This window comes from Leuresthes tenuis, unplaced genomic scaffold (assembly GCF_036924035.1).
Source record: "Leuresthes tenuis unplaced genomic scaffold, fLeuTen1.0.hap1 SCAF_12, whole genome shotgun sequence".
NCBI classification, from domain to species: Eukaryota; Metazoa; Chordata; class Actinopteri; order Atheriniformes; family Atherinopsidae; genus Leuresthes; species Leuresthes tenuis.
The window spans coordinates 9,645,144-9,664,642 of NW_027325366.1; the positions used below are offsets into that span (position 1 = coordinate 9,645,144).

Consider the following 19,499-nt stretch of genomic DNA (forward strand, 5'->3'; position numbering starts at 1 on the left):
TTTTTTTTTGATTGTGTGCCAGGGCGTTGTCTCACGTATTAGATTATGCTTAAGATACGAATGGATTTATCAGTCACATCAGAATCCATACATACTGATCCTCCCGTAATAAAATGGTCGGATCTTATCAAACACACTTTGTTTCTTGTGACAATCAAGTCAGCGAAACAGCGTATACACGTCAAGACACTGAATCAAGTTTGCCACAAGAACTCATAAGTTTGGCAGTATTGCTCTGCCGTCAGCAATCATACACCCATTTTATTTTCGTGAGACGTGCAGGCACCTGTTCATCTACTGTTCTATCACTATGAATTAGTTTATCTATTATCAATAAGGATACTTCTACAACTACTATCAAAGTATGTCCAGACTTCTTATGTTGTCAGTTGCTATATATGAATAAGTGGGTAGCTACTGACAAGCATTAAGCATGTCACACAGCCCAAACATATAACATTTCAGGACACACCACACAGTTAACAACCACAGTGAAGTGTCAAAGCCCAAACATTCAACAGGACACTTACACAACACATTCAAATCAAACAGTCAGACAACATACAAGAACATATACCCCAGCCGGCATTGCTCCCTGCCTATTTTCCTACAGCTCACTATGTGTGCGCACACCTTTATTCACAAACTCTTCAACTTATACTCTTTTACCGAAGCTGCTACAGCTCGATTGGCCGAATACCCTTAGATCCTATTTCGGTGAATTTGACATCTGCCTTAAATGTAACAGATTAGCGGTTTAGCAGTTTTAATTTAGTTTGAGTGAAGGAATTCATTTTATAGCAAAATCCGAAATCGTGAAGCACTCATGAAAGTAAGCTTATTCTCGGATTCCTGAAACTTTAGATTTGCTCTTTCTTTTACTGCAAAGTACCACGTTGTTTCTTTTGTTTAAATCTTTCTAGACATGGTAAATATGAACGACAAAGCAGTTTTAACATAGTTTGAGTGAAGGAATTCATTTTATAGATAAAATCCCAAGAGTCTGCAGAGAAAAGAGAGTGAATGCGAAGTAGACTTTAACACGGCTATGGGAGCGAGCCGAGTGTCGGCTAACCGGGAGAATTGCTTGAAAGAAACGCGGTCAGAACAAAGCCTCAATACGGGATTCTCGTGGTGTTTTTGTTGCTGCCTTGTCTTTTGCATAGAGTAAAAGACAAGGCAGCCATCGAATAGGGCCCGATTGTTCCTACTTGGTCAGCCGAGGAGCAAGGGGGGGGGGGGGGGGGGGGGGCAAGCGTCTAAACCAAGCAAAGCTCACCATGGGGAAGGTGGCTATACCAACTAGCCTGATGCCCTGCTCCCGCAGTGACGGATAATCGTACTCTGGTTTCTCTTCATAACATACAAGTCTTTCGCCTTTTACTAAAGACTTCCGTGGAGAGCAGCACTAATGAGTTGTTTCTATTATTGGCAGGCTTTACCTTTGCGGGTGAAGCCCTTTCTGTCTGTGCAAAAGAAATCTTGCTACTTTGCAGAGTGACTTCTCTGAGTAGAGTCGCCTTACTTGTTGCGACTGTGCCGATGTTCGAAGCTGGAGTGCAAAGTTGTTGCTTGAATGGTGCTTGCTGGAGCATGCGGGAGTGCAAAGTTATACCATTTAAAAGGGCTGAAGAGTGCTCAGTGCAGCGGGTGGGCGGAGGTGCAACGTGACACTCTGGCCACCTATGGCCATAAAAAGAACACTGCTACAAGTGCGCATTGTGCCAGCAAGGGCCCTCGGACCTGAAACAGTGGACAGTTATCGCTTCTCGGCCTTTTGGCTAAGATCAAGTGTAGTATCTGTTCTTATCAGTTTAATATGTCCTCTATACGAGGACAACATATTAAATGGATTTTTAAGAATAGGAGTTGAAAAAGAAGCTTGCTCCGTTCACTCCAAGCCTCGACCCGGTACTGCAGTGCCGCTGGGAACGGTGCGCTCTCCTCTGCTCTTGTGAAAAAGCAAACAGCGGTGCAGGATGGAAGTTTCAGGGAGCCCAAGATGAAACTTTCTTTTAATCTGCTGAGAAAAGAGAGTGAATGCGAAGTGGACTTTAACACGGCTCTGGGAGCGAGCCGAGTGCGGGCTAACCGGGAGAATTGCTTGAAAGAAACGCAACACCGAATGAGTGGTCAGAACAAAGCCTCAATACGGTGTTCCCGTGGTGTTTGTGGCTGCCTTGTCTTTTGCACAGAGTAAAAGACAAGGCAGCCATCGAATAGATTGTTTCTACTTGGTCAGCCGAGGAGCAGGGGGGGGGGGCAAGCGTCTCAACCAAGCAAAGCTCACCAAGTAGGAACAATCGGGCCCTTTTCGATGGCTGCAACACCTGAAAGAGATATTGATGCGAGACCCGATCAAATGCTTTTTCAAAGTCTAAATTTAAGATGACAAGCCGGGTGTTTCTGTCTCTAGCGTAATCAATGATGTCTCGAATCAGTACGAGGCTGTCGGTGAGTTGTCTCCCTGAGATAGCACAAGCTTGGTCTGGGTGAATTACCTCCTCTAAAACAGAGGACATCCGTGTCGCTAAAACCTTGCTAAAAAGTTTACAGTCAAAGTTTAAAAGTGTGATGGGCCTCCAATTCTTTAGGTCAGTCTTATAATTTTTTTTAGAAAGTAGAGTCACTATTCCCACTCTAAAACTGTCAGGCAGTCGGTCGAGTTTTTCAAAATCTTTAAAAACATCTAAAATGTCTGATGATAAAAGGTCCCAATAGGTCAGATAGAATTCTGCAGGAAGCCCGTCTAAACCCGGAGCTCGACTTCTCTTAAAACCTGTTAGGCATTTTTTTAACTCTAAAGCAGTAAAATTCTGTGTCAAGTGTGCATTCTCTTTTACGGTTTTGTCAACGAATTTTAAGATTTCTGCCGATGTTTCCAAGTGCACTGGTTTCTCTTTGTACATGTTACTATAAAAGGTATGTACAGTTTCAATCATCTCTTGTGTGGATTTTGTTAAAAACCCATCTTCTCTTTTTAGATTTTGAATACACTCCTTTTTATTTATAACTTTCTTTCTTTTTCACCTTCCTCAATTTCCTGCTCCCTGCTTCTTACAAAAATTCCTTTACTCTTTATTTCTGCTAAAACTGACATTTCCTTTTTGACATCATTGATATCTTCTTTAAAGTCTATGCCACACTGATTTAGTTTAAAGTAGCGCTGTAAGCGTTTATGTAGTCCCATCATACATCTATTCTCTTTCCTTTTTTTACGTTTACCTTGCTGTTTAAAAAAAGTCTGGGTCGTTTCCTTCACCATTTCCCACCATTGTGCATGTGTTTCGTAGAGGTCTTGAAGGGTCTGCCACTCTTTATAACATTCCCTGTACTGACTGACTATGATTTCATCCTCCAACAGGGAACAGTTGAGTTTCCACAGACCACTTCCTACCGTCACACCAGAAGGGGGTGAAAGGGTGCAGGAGAGCATAAGGTGGTCTGAAAAGAAAACAGGGGTTAATCTAACATCAGTGGGTGGGCAATCTCTAGTAAAGAAATAATCAATGCGAGAGGCTCTGGTGCCATCATGACTAAACCAGGTGAAGCCCTCCTCTCTGGGATGCATGGTTTTAAAACAGTCAATAAGCTTAAAATCCCTGCATATGCCCTGAAGTAAAATCGAAGTCTTATCCACTTTAAAATCTGCCCCTGCTCTTTTTCTATCTTTCCTGCTCAAGATACAGTTAAAATCCCCTCCTACAACTAAAGGTACTTGCCCTAGCATGTAAAGCTGTATATCTTCTAAAAGGTCATACCTTTCATTTTTTCCATTGAAACCATAAATATTTAAGAGGTTAAAGTCTTGCCCCATAAAATTCAAGTGTGCTAAAAGTGCCCGTCCGTCTCTCACCACTGTGCTACCTTTCACCAGAACATGCGGATTTTTAATTAGAATGGCCACACCATCATTTTTATTTTGATTTGAGCCACTCCATATCGATAAATGGGGCCACATTTCCTCCCATTGTCTATGGTTTTTTAAAAAAGGTAGTCCACATTCTTGTATTAAAAACACATCTGATTTTATGGAGTCTAAGAAGGATAAAATACTCTGGGCTCTTGTCTTTGATTTCACACTTCTCACATTTAGTGTTGAGAAGGTGAGAACCATTAAAAGCATAAAGGAAAGTAGGTATGTCATTTTCGTTTTTCTAAGTTATCAAAACAAATTACACACAGGTTATTTCTTGGGAAACTAGCTCTTCCTTCATTTCTTTAGGTGAAAAGTGAGTAGGGTGATCTATATTTCCTTTTCGGACTCTCGGTGTTGGCCTCTGACGCAATGTTGCATTTAACTTTGAGTCCCTGGGGGTTGATTGCAGAGCTGAAGTTAAAAAGGAGACCTCATTTGGTGAGTCGGAGGGGAAGACTCTAGGTTCTTCCTCTGAAGAACTGTCTGAAAGGGACCTAACCCTTCCCCTCTTCTCTGATACCACTGGGGAATCAGAGGCTCAGATGCCGTCCTCTTCGGCTGTTGACCTTCGGGGAGGTGAGTATCTTCACTAGACTCACCTGTCTGCTCTTCCTCCTCATTTAGCGTAGCTCCACCCTCTGCCTGTGAATTCTCACAGACTTCAACACTGAGTGGTGAGGCCTCTACAGGCCCCTCCCCTTTTTGCTCCTCACTTCCAATCCAAGCTTTTGGCGGGAAGTTTGAATTTATTGGGTCAACCTCTTCACTTTGTTCACCAAATGCCACCTTTGGTCCTTCTCTTTGTTGGCTTGACTGTGGCTTTACCGTCTTTAATTTGTTGGCAAAAGATTTAGGGCAATCTCTGAAGAGGTGATTTAATTCTCCACAGAGATTACATTTCCTGCCATTTGGACACTCTCCAAAAGTTTGCCCAATTTCTCTGCTCTTCCCACATAACACCTTGGTACAAGCCTCAACCAGGTGCCCATGCTCACCACACTTGCGGCAGAACTTGGGCTGCCCCTGGTAGTGGATGTAACCTCGGTTTTCAAGGTGGCCAGAGTGTCGCCCACCCGCTGCACTGAGCACTCTTCAGCCCTTTTAAATGGTATAACTTTGCACTCCTGCACGCTCCAGCAAGCACCATTCAAGCAACAACTTTGCACTCCAGCTTCGAACATCGGCACAGTCGCAACAAGTAAGTCGACTCTACTCAGAGAAGTCACTCTGTACAGTAAGAAGATTTCTTTTGCACAGACAGAAAGGGCTTCACCCGCAAAGGTAAAGCCTGCCAAAAATAGAAACAACTCATTAGTGCTGCTCTCCACAGAAATCTTTAGTAAAAGGCGAAAGACTTGTACGTTATGAAGAGAAACCAGAGTACGATTATCCGTCACTGCGGGAGGAGGGCATCAGGCTAGTTGGCATAGCCACCTTCCCCATGGTGAGCTTTGCTTGGTTGAGACGCTTGCTCCCCCCCCCCCTTGCTCCTCGGCTGACCAACTAGGAACAATCGGGCCCTATTCGATGGCTGCCTTGTCTTTTACTCTGTGCAAAAGACAAGGCAGCAACAAAAACACCACGAGAATCCCGTATTGAGGCTTTGTTCTGATCGCTCATTCGGTGTCGTGTTTCTTTCAAGCAATTCTCCCGGTTAGCCCACACTCGGCTCGCTCCCATAGCCGTGTTAAAGTCTACTTCGCATTCACTCTCTTTTCTCATTAGACTAAATTGAGAAAGGAAATTATTTTAGAGGAAGCACTAGAGTTTAGATCCCACATTTGTTGATAGGCATTCATTTATTTCTTCACTTCTGATGAAGTTTCAACAATAAACAACAAACTTTGTATTATGAGAAAGAACCAGACTCATTCTTCAGGAATCCGAAAATAAGCTCTATTTTATGAGTTATGCACGAATTCGGATTCTCCTATAAAACGAATTCATTAACTCCAACCAAGTTAAGACTGCTTTGTCCTTCATATTTATTCATGTCTAATCAAGTTTCAACGATAAACAACGTTGTACTTTGTAGAATGAGAAAGAACTTCTTCAGCAATAAGCATCTCTCGACATATGACGAAATACAGATTTTGCTATAAAATTAATTCCTTCTATCAGCCTGACTTAAAACTGTTTGTCCTCCTTATTTATCCACTTCAAATCAAGTTTCAACAATTAAAAAAAATTGTAGTTTGAGAAAGAACAACTTAATCTTCAGCAATCAGTATAAAAAGAGGTGCAAATGCCAACCATACATCACTAAAAGGTGGAGCGGAAGTATTCAGCTGCAAGTAGGTGTGAATGTTCGACCATAATTTGTAAAAAGCGGGTAAGAAAAGGTTCGAATGCCCGACTATATATTAACAAAAGCGGGAGGAGAGGTCTTCGGATGAGAGTGGGTGAGAATTTCCAACCATAATCTATAAAATACGGTGAAAAAAAATATGTGAATGCCTCATAGAACACTAAAAGCGGAAGTGTTCGGCTGCAAGAAGGTGTGAATGTCCGACTATATTTGGTGAAAAGCAGGTGAAGCAAGTTCTGAATGCCCAACCTTACATCATCAAAAGCGAGATCAGAGGTGTTTGGCTGCAAGAAGGCCATAGTTTGCCAAAAGCGGGTAAGGTGCGAATGACCGACTAAATATCAACAAAAGTGGGGGCGGAGGTCTTCGGATGCAAGTGGGTGTGAATGTCCGACTATATTTGGTGAAAAGCAGGTGAAGCAAGGTCTGAATGCCCAACCTTACATCATCAAAAGCGAGATCAGAGGTGTTTGGCTGCAAGAAGGCCATAGTTTGCCAAAAGCGGGTAAGGTGCGAATGACTGACTAAATATCAACAAAAGTGGGGGCGGAGGTCTTCGGATGCAAGTGGGTGTGAATATCCCACCATACAAGTATGGTGGAGAGGAAGCTGTGAATGGCCGACCATAGTAAAAGGCGGGTGAGAGAAGGTGCGAATGTCAAACCATACATAATCAAAACAGGGAGCGGAGGTGTTCTGCTGTAAGAAGGTGTGAATGTCCAACCATAGTTGGTAAAAAGCGGGTAAGAAAAGGTTAAAATACCCGACTGTACACAATCAATAGCGGGAGCGGAGTTGTTCGGCTACTAAAAGGTGTGAAAGTCCGACCATGGTTTGTAAAAAGCGGGTAAGAAAAGGTGCGAATGCCCGACAATGTATGATCAAAAGAGGGAGTGGAGGTTTTCGGCTGCAAGAAGGTCTGAATGTCCAACCATAATTTGTAAAAACCGGGGAAGAAAAGGCTCGAAAGCCCGACTATACACCATCAAAAGTGGGAGCGGAGGTGTTCAGCTGCAAGACGGTCTGAATGTCCATCAATAATTGCTAGAAAACATGAAAGAAAATTTTCGAATATCAAACTGCACATGATCATAAGCGGGAGAGGAGGTGTTCAGCTGCAAGAAGGTGTGAATGTCTACCCATAATTACTGAAAAATGGGTAAGAAAAGGTGCGAATGCCTAACCATACATCATCAAAAGAGGGAGCGGAGGTGTTCCGCTGTAAGACGGTGTGAATGTCCGACCATAGATGGTAAAAAGCGGGTAAGAAAAGGTTAAATTACCCGACTGTACACAATCAAAAGAGGGAGCGGAGTTGTTCAGCTAAGAGAAGGTGTGAAAGTCCGACCTTGGTTTGTAAAAAGCGGGTAAGAAAAGGTTCGTATGCCCGAATATACACCATCAAAAGCGGAAGCGGAGGTGTTCGGCTGCAAGATATTGTGAACGTCCGACCAAAGTTTGTAAAAAGCAGTTAAGAAAAGGTTCGAATATCTAACCAAACATAATCAAAAGCGGGAGCAGAGCTGTTCGACTGGAAGTAGGTGTGAATGTCAGATCATAATTTGCAAAAAGCTGATGAGAAAGGGTGAGAATGCCCGACTATACACCATCAAATGCGGTAGCGGAGTTGTTCGGCTGTGAGTAGGTGTGAATCTCCAACCATAATTGCTGAAAAATGTCTTAGAAAAGGTAAAAATGCCGGTCCATACATAATCAAAATCGGGAGAGGTGGTGTTCAGCTGCAAGAAGGTCTAAATGTCCATCAATAATTGCTAGAAAACATGAAAGAAAATTTTCGAAAATCAAACCACACATGATCATAAGTGGGAGAGGAGGTGTTCAGCTGCAAGAAGGTGTGAATGTCTACCCATAATACCTGAAAAATGGGTAAAAAAAAGGTGCGAATGCCCAACCATACATCATCAAAAGCAGGAGTGCATGTGTTCAGCTACAAGAAGGTGTGAACGTCCAACCAAAGTTTGTAAAAAGCAGTTAAGAAAAGGTTCGAATATCCAACCATACATAATCAAAAGCGGGAGCAGAGCTGTTCGACTGTAAGTAGGTGTGAATGTCAGATCATAATTTGCAAAAAGCTGATGAGAAAGGGTGAGAATGCCCGACTATACACCATCAAATGCGGGAGCGGAGTTGTTCGGCTGTGAGTAGGTGTGAATCTCCGACCATAATTGCTGAAAAATGTGTTAGAAAAGGTAAGAATGCCGGTCCATACATCATCAAAATCGAGAGAGGTTGTGTTCGGCTGCAAGTAGGTGTGAATGTCCAGCCATAATTACTCACAAACGGGTAAGAAAAGGTAGTATTGCCAGACCATATATGATCAAAACATGGAGCGGAGGTGGTTCAGCTGCAAGAAGGTTTGAATGTCCGACTAAAGTTCAAATATATTAATAAAAGCGGGAGGAGAGGTCTTCGGATGATAGTGGTTGAAAATTTCCAACCATAATGTATAAAATGCGGTGAAAAAAAAGGTGTGATACAACACTAAAAGCTGGAGCGGAAGTGTTCGGCTGCAAGAAGGTGTGAATGTCCGACTATATTTGGTGAAAAGCAGGTGAAGCAAGGTCTGAATGCCCAACCTTACATCATCAAAAGCGAGATCAGAGGTGTTTGGCTGCAAGAAGGCCATAGTTTCCCAAAAGCGGGTAAGGTGCGAATGTCCGACTAAATATCAACAAAATTTGGGGCGGAGGTCTTCGGATGCAAGTGGGTGTGAATGTCCGACTATATTTGGTGAAAAGCAGGTGAAGCAAGGTCTGAATGCCCAACCTTACATCATCAAAAGCGAGATCAGAGGTGTTTGGCTGCAAGAAGGCCATAGTTTGCCAAAAGCGGGTAAGGTGCGAATGACCGACTAAATATCAACAAAAGTGGGGGCGGAGGTCTTCGGATGCAAGTGGGTGTGAATATCCCACCATACAAGTATGGTGGAGAGGAAGCTGTGAATGGCCGACCATAGTAAAAGGCGGGTGAGAGAAGGTGCGAATGTCAAACCATACATAATCAAAACAGGGAACGGAGGTGTTCTGCTGTAAGAAGGTGTGAATGTCCAACCATAGTTGGTAAAAAGCGGGTAAGAAAAGGTTAAAATACCCGACTGTACACAATCAATAGCGGGAGCGGATGTGTTCGGCTACAAGAAGGTGTGAAAGTCCGACCATGGTTTGTAAAAAGCGGGTAAGAAAAGGTGCGAATGTCCGACAATGTATGATCAAAAGAGAGAGCGGAGGTTTTCGGATACAAGAAGGTTTGAATGTCCCACCATAGTTTGTAAAAAGCGGGTAAGAAAAGGTTCGAATGCCCGACTATACACCATCAAAAACGGGAGCAGAGGTGTTCCGCTGTAAGACGGTGTGAATGTCCGACCATAGTTGTTAAAAAGCGGGTAAGAAAAGGTTAAAATACCCGACTGTACACTATCAATAGCGGGAGCGGAGTTGTTCGGCTACAAGAAGGTGTGAAAGTCCGACCATGGTTTGTAAAAACCGGGAAGAAAAGGCTCGAAAGCCCGAATATACACCATCAAAAAGAAGGTTTGAATGTCCATCAATAATTGCTTTAAAACAAGAAAGTAAATTTTCGAATATCAAACCATACATGATCATAAGCGGGAGAGGAGGTGTTCCGCTGTAAGACAGTGTGAATGTCCGACCATAGTTGGTAAAAAGCGGGTAAGAAAAGGTTAAAATACCCGACTGTACACAATCAATAGCGGGAGCGGAGTTGTTCGGCTACTAAAAGGTGTGAAAGTCCGACCCTGGTTTGTAAAAAGCTGGTAAGAAAAGGTTCAAATGCCCGAACATACACCATCAAAAGAGGGAGTTGAGGTGTTCCGCTGTAAGACGGTGTGAATGTCCGATCATAGTTGGTAAAAAGCGGGTAAGAAAAGGTTAAAATACCCGACTGTACACAATCAAAAGAGGGAGCGGAGTTGTTCAGCTAAGAGAAGGTGTGAAAGTCCACCCATGGTTTGTAAAAAGCGGGTAAGAAAAGGTTCGTATGCCCGAATATACACTATCAAAACCGGAAGCGTAGGTGTTCGGCTGCAAGAAGGTGTGAACGTCCGACCAAAGTTTGTAAAAAAGCAGTTAAGAAAAGGTTCGAATATCTAACCAAACATAATCAAAAGCGGGAGCAGAGCTGTTCGACTGCAAGTAGGTGTGAATGTCAGAGAATAATTTGCAAAAAGCTGATGAGAAAGGGTGAGAATGCCCGACTATACACCATCAAATGCGGTAGCGGAGTTGTTCGGCTGTGAGTAGGTGTGATTCTCCAACCATAATTGCTGAAAAATGTGTTAGAAAAGGTAAGAATGCCGGTCCATACATCATCAAAAGCGGGAGAGGTGGTGTTCGGCTGCAAGTAGGTGTGAATGTCCATTAATAATTGCTTTAAAACATGAAAGAAAATTTTCGAATATCAAACCTTACATGATCATTAGCGGGAGAGAAGGTGTTCAGCTGCAAGAAGATGTGAATATCCACCCATAATTACTGAAAAATGGGTAGGAAAAGATGCGAATGTCCAACCATAAATCTTCAAAAGCAGGAGTGGAGTTGTTCAGCTACAAGAAGGTATGAAAGTCCAACCATGGTTTGTAAAAAGCGGGTAAGAGAATGTTCGAATACCCGAATATATACCATCAAAAGCGGAAGCGGGGGTGTTCGGCTGCAAGAAGGTGTGAACGTCCGACCAAAGTTTGTAAAAAGCAGTTAAGAAAAGGTTTGAATATCCAACCGAACATAATCAAAAGCGGGAGCAGAGCTGTTCGACTGCAAGTAGGTGTGAATGTCAGATCATAATTGCTGAAAAATGTGATAGAAAAGACTGGAATGCCGGACAATACATCATCAAAAGCGGGAGAGGTGGTTTTTCGGCTGCAAGTAGGTGTGAATGTCCAGCCATAATTACTCACAAACGGGGGAAGAAAAGGTAGTATTTCCAGACCACACATGATCAAAACAGGGAATGGAGGTGGTTCAGCTGCAAGGTGTGAATGTCTGACTAAAGTTTGTAAAAACCGTGTAAGACAAGGGGCGAATGCCCGACAATGTATGATCAAAAGAGGGAGCGGAGGTTTTCGGCTGCAAGGTCTGAATGTCCAACCATAATTTGTAAAAATCGGGGAAGAAAAGGCTCGAAAGCCCGACTATACACCATCAAAAGCGGGAGCAGAGGTGTTCAGGTGCAAGAAGGTCTGAATGTCCACCCATAATTACTGAAAAATGGGTAAGAAAAGGTGCGAAAGCCCAACCGCACATGATCATAAGTGGATGAGAAGGTGTTCGACTGCAAGTAGGTGTGAATGTAAGATCATAATTTGTAAAAAGTGGGTAAGAAAAGGTAAGAATGCCCAACCATAAATTATCAAAAGCGGCAGCAGAGTTTCGGCTGGTATTTATCAATGTCTAGATAGATTTCAACAAAAAACAACGTTGTACTTTGCAGTAAAAGAAAGTGCAAATCAAAAGTTTTAGGAATCCGAGAATAAGCTTATTTTCATGAGTTCTGCACGATTTCGGATTTTATGTATAAAATGAATTTCTTCACGCAAACTAAGTTAACACTGCTTTGTCCTTCATGTGTACCCATTTCTACATATATTTCAAGCATAAACTTCCTCATATTACCCTGAATGAGAAAGAGCCACACTTGTGATTAAGCCATACCTCCCTTTTGAGGAGTTCTGCATGATTTGGGATTTTATCCATAAAATTAATTCCTTCACTCAAACTATGTTAAAACGGCTTTTACCTTCATATTTATCAATGTCTCGATAGATTTAAACAAAAAAAACAACGTTGTACTTTGCAATAAAAGAAAGAGCCAATCAAAAGTTTTAGGAATCCGAGAATAAGCTTATTTTCATGAGTTCTGCACGATTTCGGATTTTATGTATAAAATGAATTCATTCACTCAAACCAAGTTAAAACTGCTTTTTCCTTCATATTTATCAATGTCTAGATCGACTTCAACAAAGAACAACATTGTATTTTGCAGTAGAAGAAAGAGCAAAACTGAAGGATCAGGAATCCGAGAATAAGCTTCTTTTCATACGTTCTGCATGATTTGGGATTTTATGTATAAAATGAATTCCTTCACTCAAACTAAGTTAACACTGCTTTGTCCTTCATATGTACCCATTTCTACATATATTTCAAGCATAAACTTCCTCATACTACCCTGAATGAGAAAGAACCACACTTGTGATTAAGCCATACGCCCCTTTTGAGGAGTTCTGCATGATTTGGGATTTTATCTATAAAATCAATTCCTTCACTCAAACTATGTTAAAACGGCTTTTACCTTCATATTTATCAATGTCTCGATATATTTAAACAAAAAAACAACGTTGTACTTTGCAGTAAAAGAAAGAGCCAATCAAAAGTTTTAGGAATCCGAGAATAAGCTTATTTTCATGAGTTCTGCACGATTTCGGATTTTATGTATAAAATGAATTCATTCACTCAAACCAAGTTAAAACTGCTTTTTCCTTCATATTTATCAATGTCTAGATCGACTTCAACAAAGAACAACATTGTATTTTGCAGTAGAAGAAAGAGCAACACTGAAGGATCAGGAATCCGAGAATAAGCTTATTTTCTTATGGGCAAGTGGGAACTGCTTTGTCCTTCATATTTATCAATGTGTAGATGGATTTCAACTTCTTCTACTGCAAAGTCCAATGTTTTTCTTTGTTGAAGTCGATCTAGACATTGATGAATATGGAAGGACAAAGCAGTTTTAACTTGGTTTGAGCAAAGCAATTCATTTTATAGCAAAATCCGAAATCGTGCAGAACTCATGAAAGCAGGCTTATACTCGGATTCCTGAAACTTTAGATTTGCTCTTTCTTTTACTGCAAAGTACAACGTTGTTTTTTTGTTTAAATATTTCTAGACATAGTAAATATGAAGGACAAATCAGTTTTAACATAGTTTGATTGAAGTAATGCATTTTATAAGCAAAATCCCAAATCATGCAGAACTCACGAAATGCTTTTTCTCGCTTTTCACTGCTTTTTAAAAACTTTGGTCGGACGTTCACACCTTTATTGCATCCGAACACCTCCGCTTCCGCTTTTGATGATGTATATTCGGGCATTCGAACCTTTTTTTACCCGCTTTTTACAAACCATTGTCGGACTTTCACACCTTCTTGCAGCCGAACACCACCTCTCCCGCTTTTGATGATGTATGGTCCAGTATTCTTACCTTTTCTAACACATTTTTCAGCAATTATGGTCGGACATTCACACCTACTCACAGCTGGATACCTCCGCTCCCGCTTTTGATCATACAATGTCGGGACATCAGTCCTTGTCTTACCAGCTTTTTACAAACTTTAGTCGAACATTCACACCTTCTTGCAGCTGAACACCTCCGTTCCCGCTTTTGATGATGTATAGTCGGGCTTTCGAGCCTTTTCTTACCCGGTTTTTACAAATTATGGTTGGACATTCAGACCTTGCAGCCGAACACCTCCGCTCTCTCTTTTGATCATACATTGTTGGGCATTCGCACCTTGTCTTACCCACTTTTTACAAACTATAGTCAGACATTCACACCTTGCAGCTGAACCTCCGCTCCCTGTTTTGATCATGTATGGTCTGGCAATACTACCTTTTCTTCCCCCGTTTGTGAGTAATTATGGCTGGACATTCACACCTACTTGCCGTCAAACAGCTCTGCTCCCGCTTTTGATTATGTTTGGTTGGATATTCGAACCTTTTCTTAACTGCTTTTTACAAACCATGGTCGGACTTTCACACCTTCTTGTAGCCGAACAACTCCGCTCCCGCTATTGATTGTGTACAGTCGGGTATTTTAACCTTTTCTTACCCGCTTTTTACCAACTATGGTTGGACATTCACACCATCTTACAGCGGAAGACCTCCGCTCCCGCTTTTTATGGTGTATAGTCGGGCATTCGAACCTTTTCTTACCCGCTATTTACAAACTATGGTAGGACATTCAAACCTTCGTGTATCCGAAAACCTCCGCTCTCTCTTTTGATCATACATTGTCGGACATTCGCACCTTTTCTTACCCGCTTTTTACAAACCATGGTCGGACTTTCACACCTTCTTGTAGCCGAACAACTCCGCTCCCGCTATTGATTGTGTACAGTCGGGTATTTTAACCTTTTCTTACCCGCTTTTTACCAACTATTGTTGGACATTCACACCGTCTTACAGCGGAACACCTCCGCTCCCTCTTTTGATGGTGTATGTTCGGGCATTCGAACCTTTTCTTACCCGCATTTTACGAACTATGGTCGGACATTCAAACCTTCTTTTAGCCGAACACATCCACTCCTGCTTTTGATGATGTATGGTTGAGCATTCGCACCTTTTCTTACCCATTTTTTACAAACTATGGTCGGACATTCACACCTTCTTGCAGCTGAACACCTCCTCTCCCGCTTATGATGATGTGTGGTTTGATATTCGAAAATTTTCTTTCATGTTTTCTAGCAATTATTGATGGACATTCAGACCTTCTTGCAGCTGAACACCTCCGCTCCCGCTTTTGATGATGTATAGTCGGGCTTTCGAGCCTTTTCTTCCCCGGTTTTTACAAAATTATTGTTGGACATTCAGACCTTCTTGCAGCCGAAAACCTCCGCTCCCTCTTTTGATCATACATTGTCGGGCATTCGCACCTTCTCTTACCCGCTTTTTACAAACCAGGGTCGGACTTTCACACCTTTTAGTAGCCGAACAACTCCGCTCCCGCTATTGATTGTGTACAGTCGGGTATTTTCACCTTTTCTTACCCGCTTTTTACCAACTATGGTCAGACATTCACACCTTCTTACAGTGGAAACACCTCCGCTCCCTCTTTTGATGGTGTATGTTCGGGCATTCGAACCTTTTCTTACCCGCTTTTTACAAACTGTGGTCGTACATTAAAACCTTCTTGTAGCCGAACACATCCACTCCTGCTTTTGATGATGTATGGTTGCGCATTCGTACCTTTTCTTACCCATTTTGCAGTAATTATGGGTGGACATTCACACCTTTTTGCATTTTAACACCTCCTCTCCCGCTTATGATCATGTGCGGTTTGATATTCGAAAATTCTCTTCCATGTTTTCTAGCAATTATTGATGGACATTCAGACCTTCTTGCAGCTGAACACCTCCGCTCCAGCTGTTGATGGTGTATAGTCGGGCTTTCGAGCCTTTTCTTCCCAGATTTTTACAAAATATGGATGGACATTCAGACCTTGTTTCAGCCGAAAACCTCCGCTCCCTCTTTTGATCATACATTTTCGGGCATTCGCACCTTTTCTTACCCGCTTTTTACAAACCATGGTCGGACTTTCACACCTTTTAGTAGCGGAACACTTCCGCTCTACCTTTTAGTGTTCTATGGGGTATTCACACCTTTTTTTTCACCGCATTTTATAGATTATGGTTGTAAATTCTCACCCACTCTTATCCGAAGACCTCTCCTCCTGCTTTGGTTAATATATAGTCGGGCATTCGAACCTTTTCTTACCCGCTTTTTACAAATTATGGTCGAACATTCACACCTACTTGCAGCCGAACACCTCCGCTCCCGCTTTTGATGGTGTATAGTCGGGCTTTCGAGCCTTTTCTTCCCCGGTTTTCACAAATTATGGTTGGACATTCAGACCTTGCAGCCGAAAACCTCCGCTCCCTCTTTTGATCATACATTGTCAGGCATTCGCACCTACTTGCAGCCGAATACTTCCGCTCCACCTTTTAGTGATGTATGGTTGGCATTTGCACCTTTTCTTACCCTTTCTTACCCTACTGATTGCTTAAGATTAAGTTGTTCTTTCTCAAACTACAACATTTTTTTAATTGTTGAAACTTGATTTGAAGTGGATAAATAAGGAGGACAAACAGTTTTAAGTCAGGCTGATAGAAGGAATTAATTTTATAGCAAAATCTGTATTTCGTCATATGTCGAGAGATGCTTATTGCTGAAGAAGTTCTTTCTCATTCTACAAAGTACAACGTTGTTTATCGTTGAAACTTGATTAGACATGAATAAATATGAAGGACAAAGCAGTCTTAACTTGGTTAGAGTTAAGGAATTCGTTTTATAGGAGAATCCGAATTCGTGCATAACTCGTAAAATAGAGCTTATTTTCGGATTCCTGAAGAATGAGTCTGGTTCTTTCTCATAATACAAAGTTTGTTGTTTATTGTTGAAACTTCATCAGAAGTGAAGAAATAAATGAATGCCTATCAACAAATGTGGGATCTAAACTCTAGTGCTTCCTCTAAAATAATTTCCTTTCTCAATTCAGAAATGTGTGTGTGTAAGTCACAACACCCGTGACACCAAAACGGCTTTCTTTTCTCTACACTCTGCACTGTGAGCACACACACCAAATCAGAAAGGCTTTTTTCTCTCTTTTCTACATTATGGACTGTGGGGACACAAAACCGCTCTCTCTTTTTTTTTTTATCGTGTGCCAGGGCGTTGTCTCACGTATTAGATTGTGCTTAAGATACGAATGGGTTTGTCACATCAGAATCCATACATACTGATCCTCCCGTAATAAAATGGTCGGATCTTATCAAACACACTTTGTTTCTTGTGACAATCAAGTCAGCGAAACAGCGTATACACGTCAAGACACTGAATCAAGTTTGCCACAAGAACTCATAAGTTTGGCAGTATTGCTCTGCCGTCAGCAATCATACATCCATTTTATTTTCGTGAGACATGTGCAGGCACCTGTTCATCTACTGTTCTATCACTATGAATTAGTTTATCTATTATCAATAAGGATACTTCTACAACTACTCTATCAAAGTATGTCCGGACTTCTTACGTTGTCAGTTGCTATATATGAATAAGTGGGTAGCTACTGACAAGCATTAAGCATGTCACACAGCCCAAACATATAACATTTCAGGACACACCACACAGTTAACAACCACAGTGAAGCGTGTCAAAGCCCAAACATGTAACATTCAACAGGACACTTACACAACACATTCAAATCAAACAGTCAGACAACATACAAGAACATATACCCCAGCCGGCATTGCTCCCTGCCTATTTTCCTACAGCTCACTATGTGTGCGCCACACCTTTATTCACAAACTCTTCAACTTATACTCTTTTACTGAAGCTGCTACAGCTCGATTGGCCGAATACCGAATAATCCTAATTCGGTGAATTTGACATCTGCCTTACATGTAACAGATTAGCGGTTTAGCAGTTTTAATTTAGTTTGAGTGAAGGAATTCATTATATAGCAAAATCCAAAATCGTGAAGAACTCATGAAAGTAAGCTTATTCTCGGATTCCTGAAACTTTAGATTTGCTATTTCTTTTACTGCAAAGTACAACGTTGTTTTTTTTGTTTAAATCTTTCAAGACATGGTAAATATGAAGGACAAAGCAGTTTTAACATAGTTTGAGTGAAGGAATTCATTTTATTGATAAAATCCCAAGAGTCTGCTGAGAAAAGAGAGTGAATGCGAAGTAGACTTTAACACGGCTCTGGGAGCGAGCCGAGTGCGGGCTAACCGGGAGAATTGCTTGAAAGAAACGCGACACCGAATGAGCGGTCAGAACAAAGCCTCAATACGGTTTTCCCGTGGTGTTTTTGTTGCTGCCTTGTCTTTTGCACAGAGTAAAAGACAAGGCAGCCATCGAATAGGGCCCGATTGTTCCTACTTGGTCAGCCGAGGAGCAAGGGGGGGGGGGGGGGGGGTGGGGGGGGGGGGGGGGATGCAAGCGTCTCAACCAAGCAAAGCTCACCATGGGGAAGGTGGCTATGCCAACTAGCCTGATGCCCTGCTCCCGCAGTGACGGATAATCGTACTCTGGTTTCTCTTCATAACGTACAAGTCTTTCGCCTTTTACTAAAGACTTCTGTGGAGAGCAGCACTAATGAGTTGTTTCTATTTTTGGCAGGCTTTACCTTTGCGGGTGAAGCCCTTTCTGTCTGTGCAAAAGAAATCTTGTTACTGTGCAGAGTGACTTCTCTGAGTAGAGTCGCCTTACTTGTTGCGACTGTGCCGATGTTCGAAGCTGGAGTGCAAAGTTGTTGCTTGAATGGTGCTTGCTGGAGCGTGCGGGAGTGCAAAGTTATACCATTTAAAAGGGCTGAAGAGTGCTCAGTGCAGCAGGTGGGCGGAGGTGCAAAGTGACACTCTGGCCACCTATGGCCATAAAAAGAACAGGGGTGTTAGCGGACAAGTGCGCATTGTGCCAGGAAGGGCCCTCGGACGTGAACCAGTGGACAGTTGTCGCTTCTCTGCCTTTTGGCTAAGATCAAGTGTAGTATCTGTTCTTATCAGTTTAATATGTCCTCTATACGCGGACTACATATTAAATGGATTTTTAGCAATAGGAGTTGAAAAAGTAGCTTGCTCCGTTCACTCCAAGCATTGACCCCGTACTGCAGTGCCGCTGGGAATGGTGCGCTCTTCTCTACTCTTGTGAAAAAGCAAACAGCGGTGCAGGATGCAAGTTTCAGGGAGCCCAAGATGAAACTTTCTTTTAGTCTGCTGAGAAAAGAGAGTGAATGCGGGTTGAGTGGGGTGGGGCGGGATGGGTACCTTCTGGGGGTACAGTAGCTCCCAGAATATGGTCGCTGCAGGCCCCGAGCCTGGTGGACATCAGGCCCTCCTGTCCTGTGTTGGCTCCCTTTTAAAAAGTACAGAACTTAGAACAGGTCTAGTCCCTGGCTTTCGGCAGAACTGTCTTCTTTACTTTTTTTTTTTTTCCCCTTATCGTGTTCAGCATTATGGCAGCAGAATTGTAGTCTGAATACCTTTGATGCCAAACAGATTTGCTTTGCCAAGGGAAGTTTTATAAATGTAAAGCTCCCCTTGATGCCCATTTATTTATTTCTGTTTACAATATATGACATGTAATAGAACTGAACCGGACCGGGGGACAAGGAAAGAAGAAGAGGAAAGAAGAGAAAAACAGAACATACATCGCATACAACACAGCTGTGGATATAGATGACCTGAGACGACATGATAATACATCAACTGCTTAGCGACCATGCTACTGGACTAATGAATGTGGTTGTGTGTGTGTGAGAACATGCAACACCCATGGCACAGGACCTACATGATAACCGTGCTTAGTTATGAGTGTATAAGCGTACAGGGCCACAATCCACAGCCCCCCCAAGCAATCAGAAGCAGGCAGAGAGGGCCACAAGACACAGGCCACCAGCAGCCCCCACAGAGCACAGAACCCAGGAAGCCCACCGCAGGGGCAACCACGCATCCACCCAGAAG

At 42.4% G+C, this 19,499-nt stretch overlaps 5 non-coding genes across 5 annotated transcripts; 4 read left to right on the forward strand and 1 right to left on the reverse strand.

Moving 5' to 3' along the window:
- Positions 1 to 1,339: 1,339 nt before the first annotated feature.
- LOC140265902 (U5 spliceosomal RNA) lies at positions 1,340 to 1,453 on the forward strand. Its single transcript, XR_011906585.1, has one exon. It is a non-coding gene; the product is annotated as a U5 spliceosomal RNA (small nuclear RNA).
- A 308-nt stretch (positions 1,454 to 1,761) lies between these two features.
- LOC140320576 (U2 spliceosomal RNA) lies at positions 1,762 to 1,945 on the forward strand. The gene has a single exon (XR_011918411.1). It is a non-coding gene; the product is annotated as a U2 spliceosomal RNA (small nuclear RNA).
- A 3,244-nt stretch (positions 1,946 to 5,189) lies between these two features.
- Positions 5,190 to 5,303, reverse strand: LOC140265928 (U5 spliceosomal RNA). Its single transcript, XR_011906609.1, has one exon. It is a non-coding gene; the product is annotated as a U5 spliceosomal RNA (small nuclear RNA).
- Positions 5,304 to 18,060: 12,757 nt separating this feature from the next.
- Positions 18,061 to 18,174, forward strand: LOC140265790 (U5 spliceosomal RNA). Its single transcript, XR_011906482.1, has one exon. It is a non-coding gene; the product is annotated as a U5 spliceosomal RNA (small nuclear RNA).
- A 316-nt stretch (positions 18,175 to 18,490) lies between these two features.
- Positions 18,491 to 18,674, forward strand: LOC140320610 (U2 spliceosomal RNA). The gene has a single exon (XR_011918442.1). It is a non-coding gene; the product is annotated as a U2 spliceosomal RNA (small nuclear RNA).
- Positions 18,675 to 19,499: the final 825 nt, after the last annotated feature.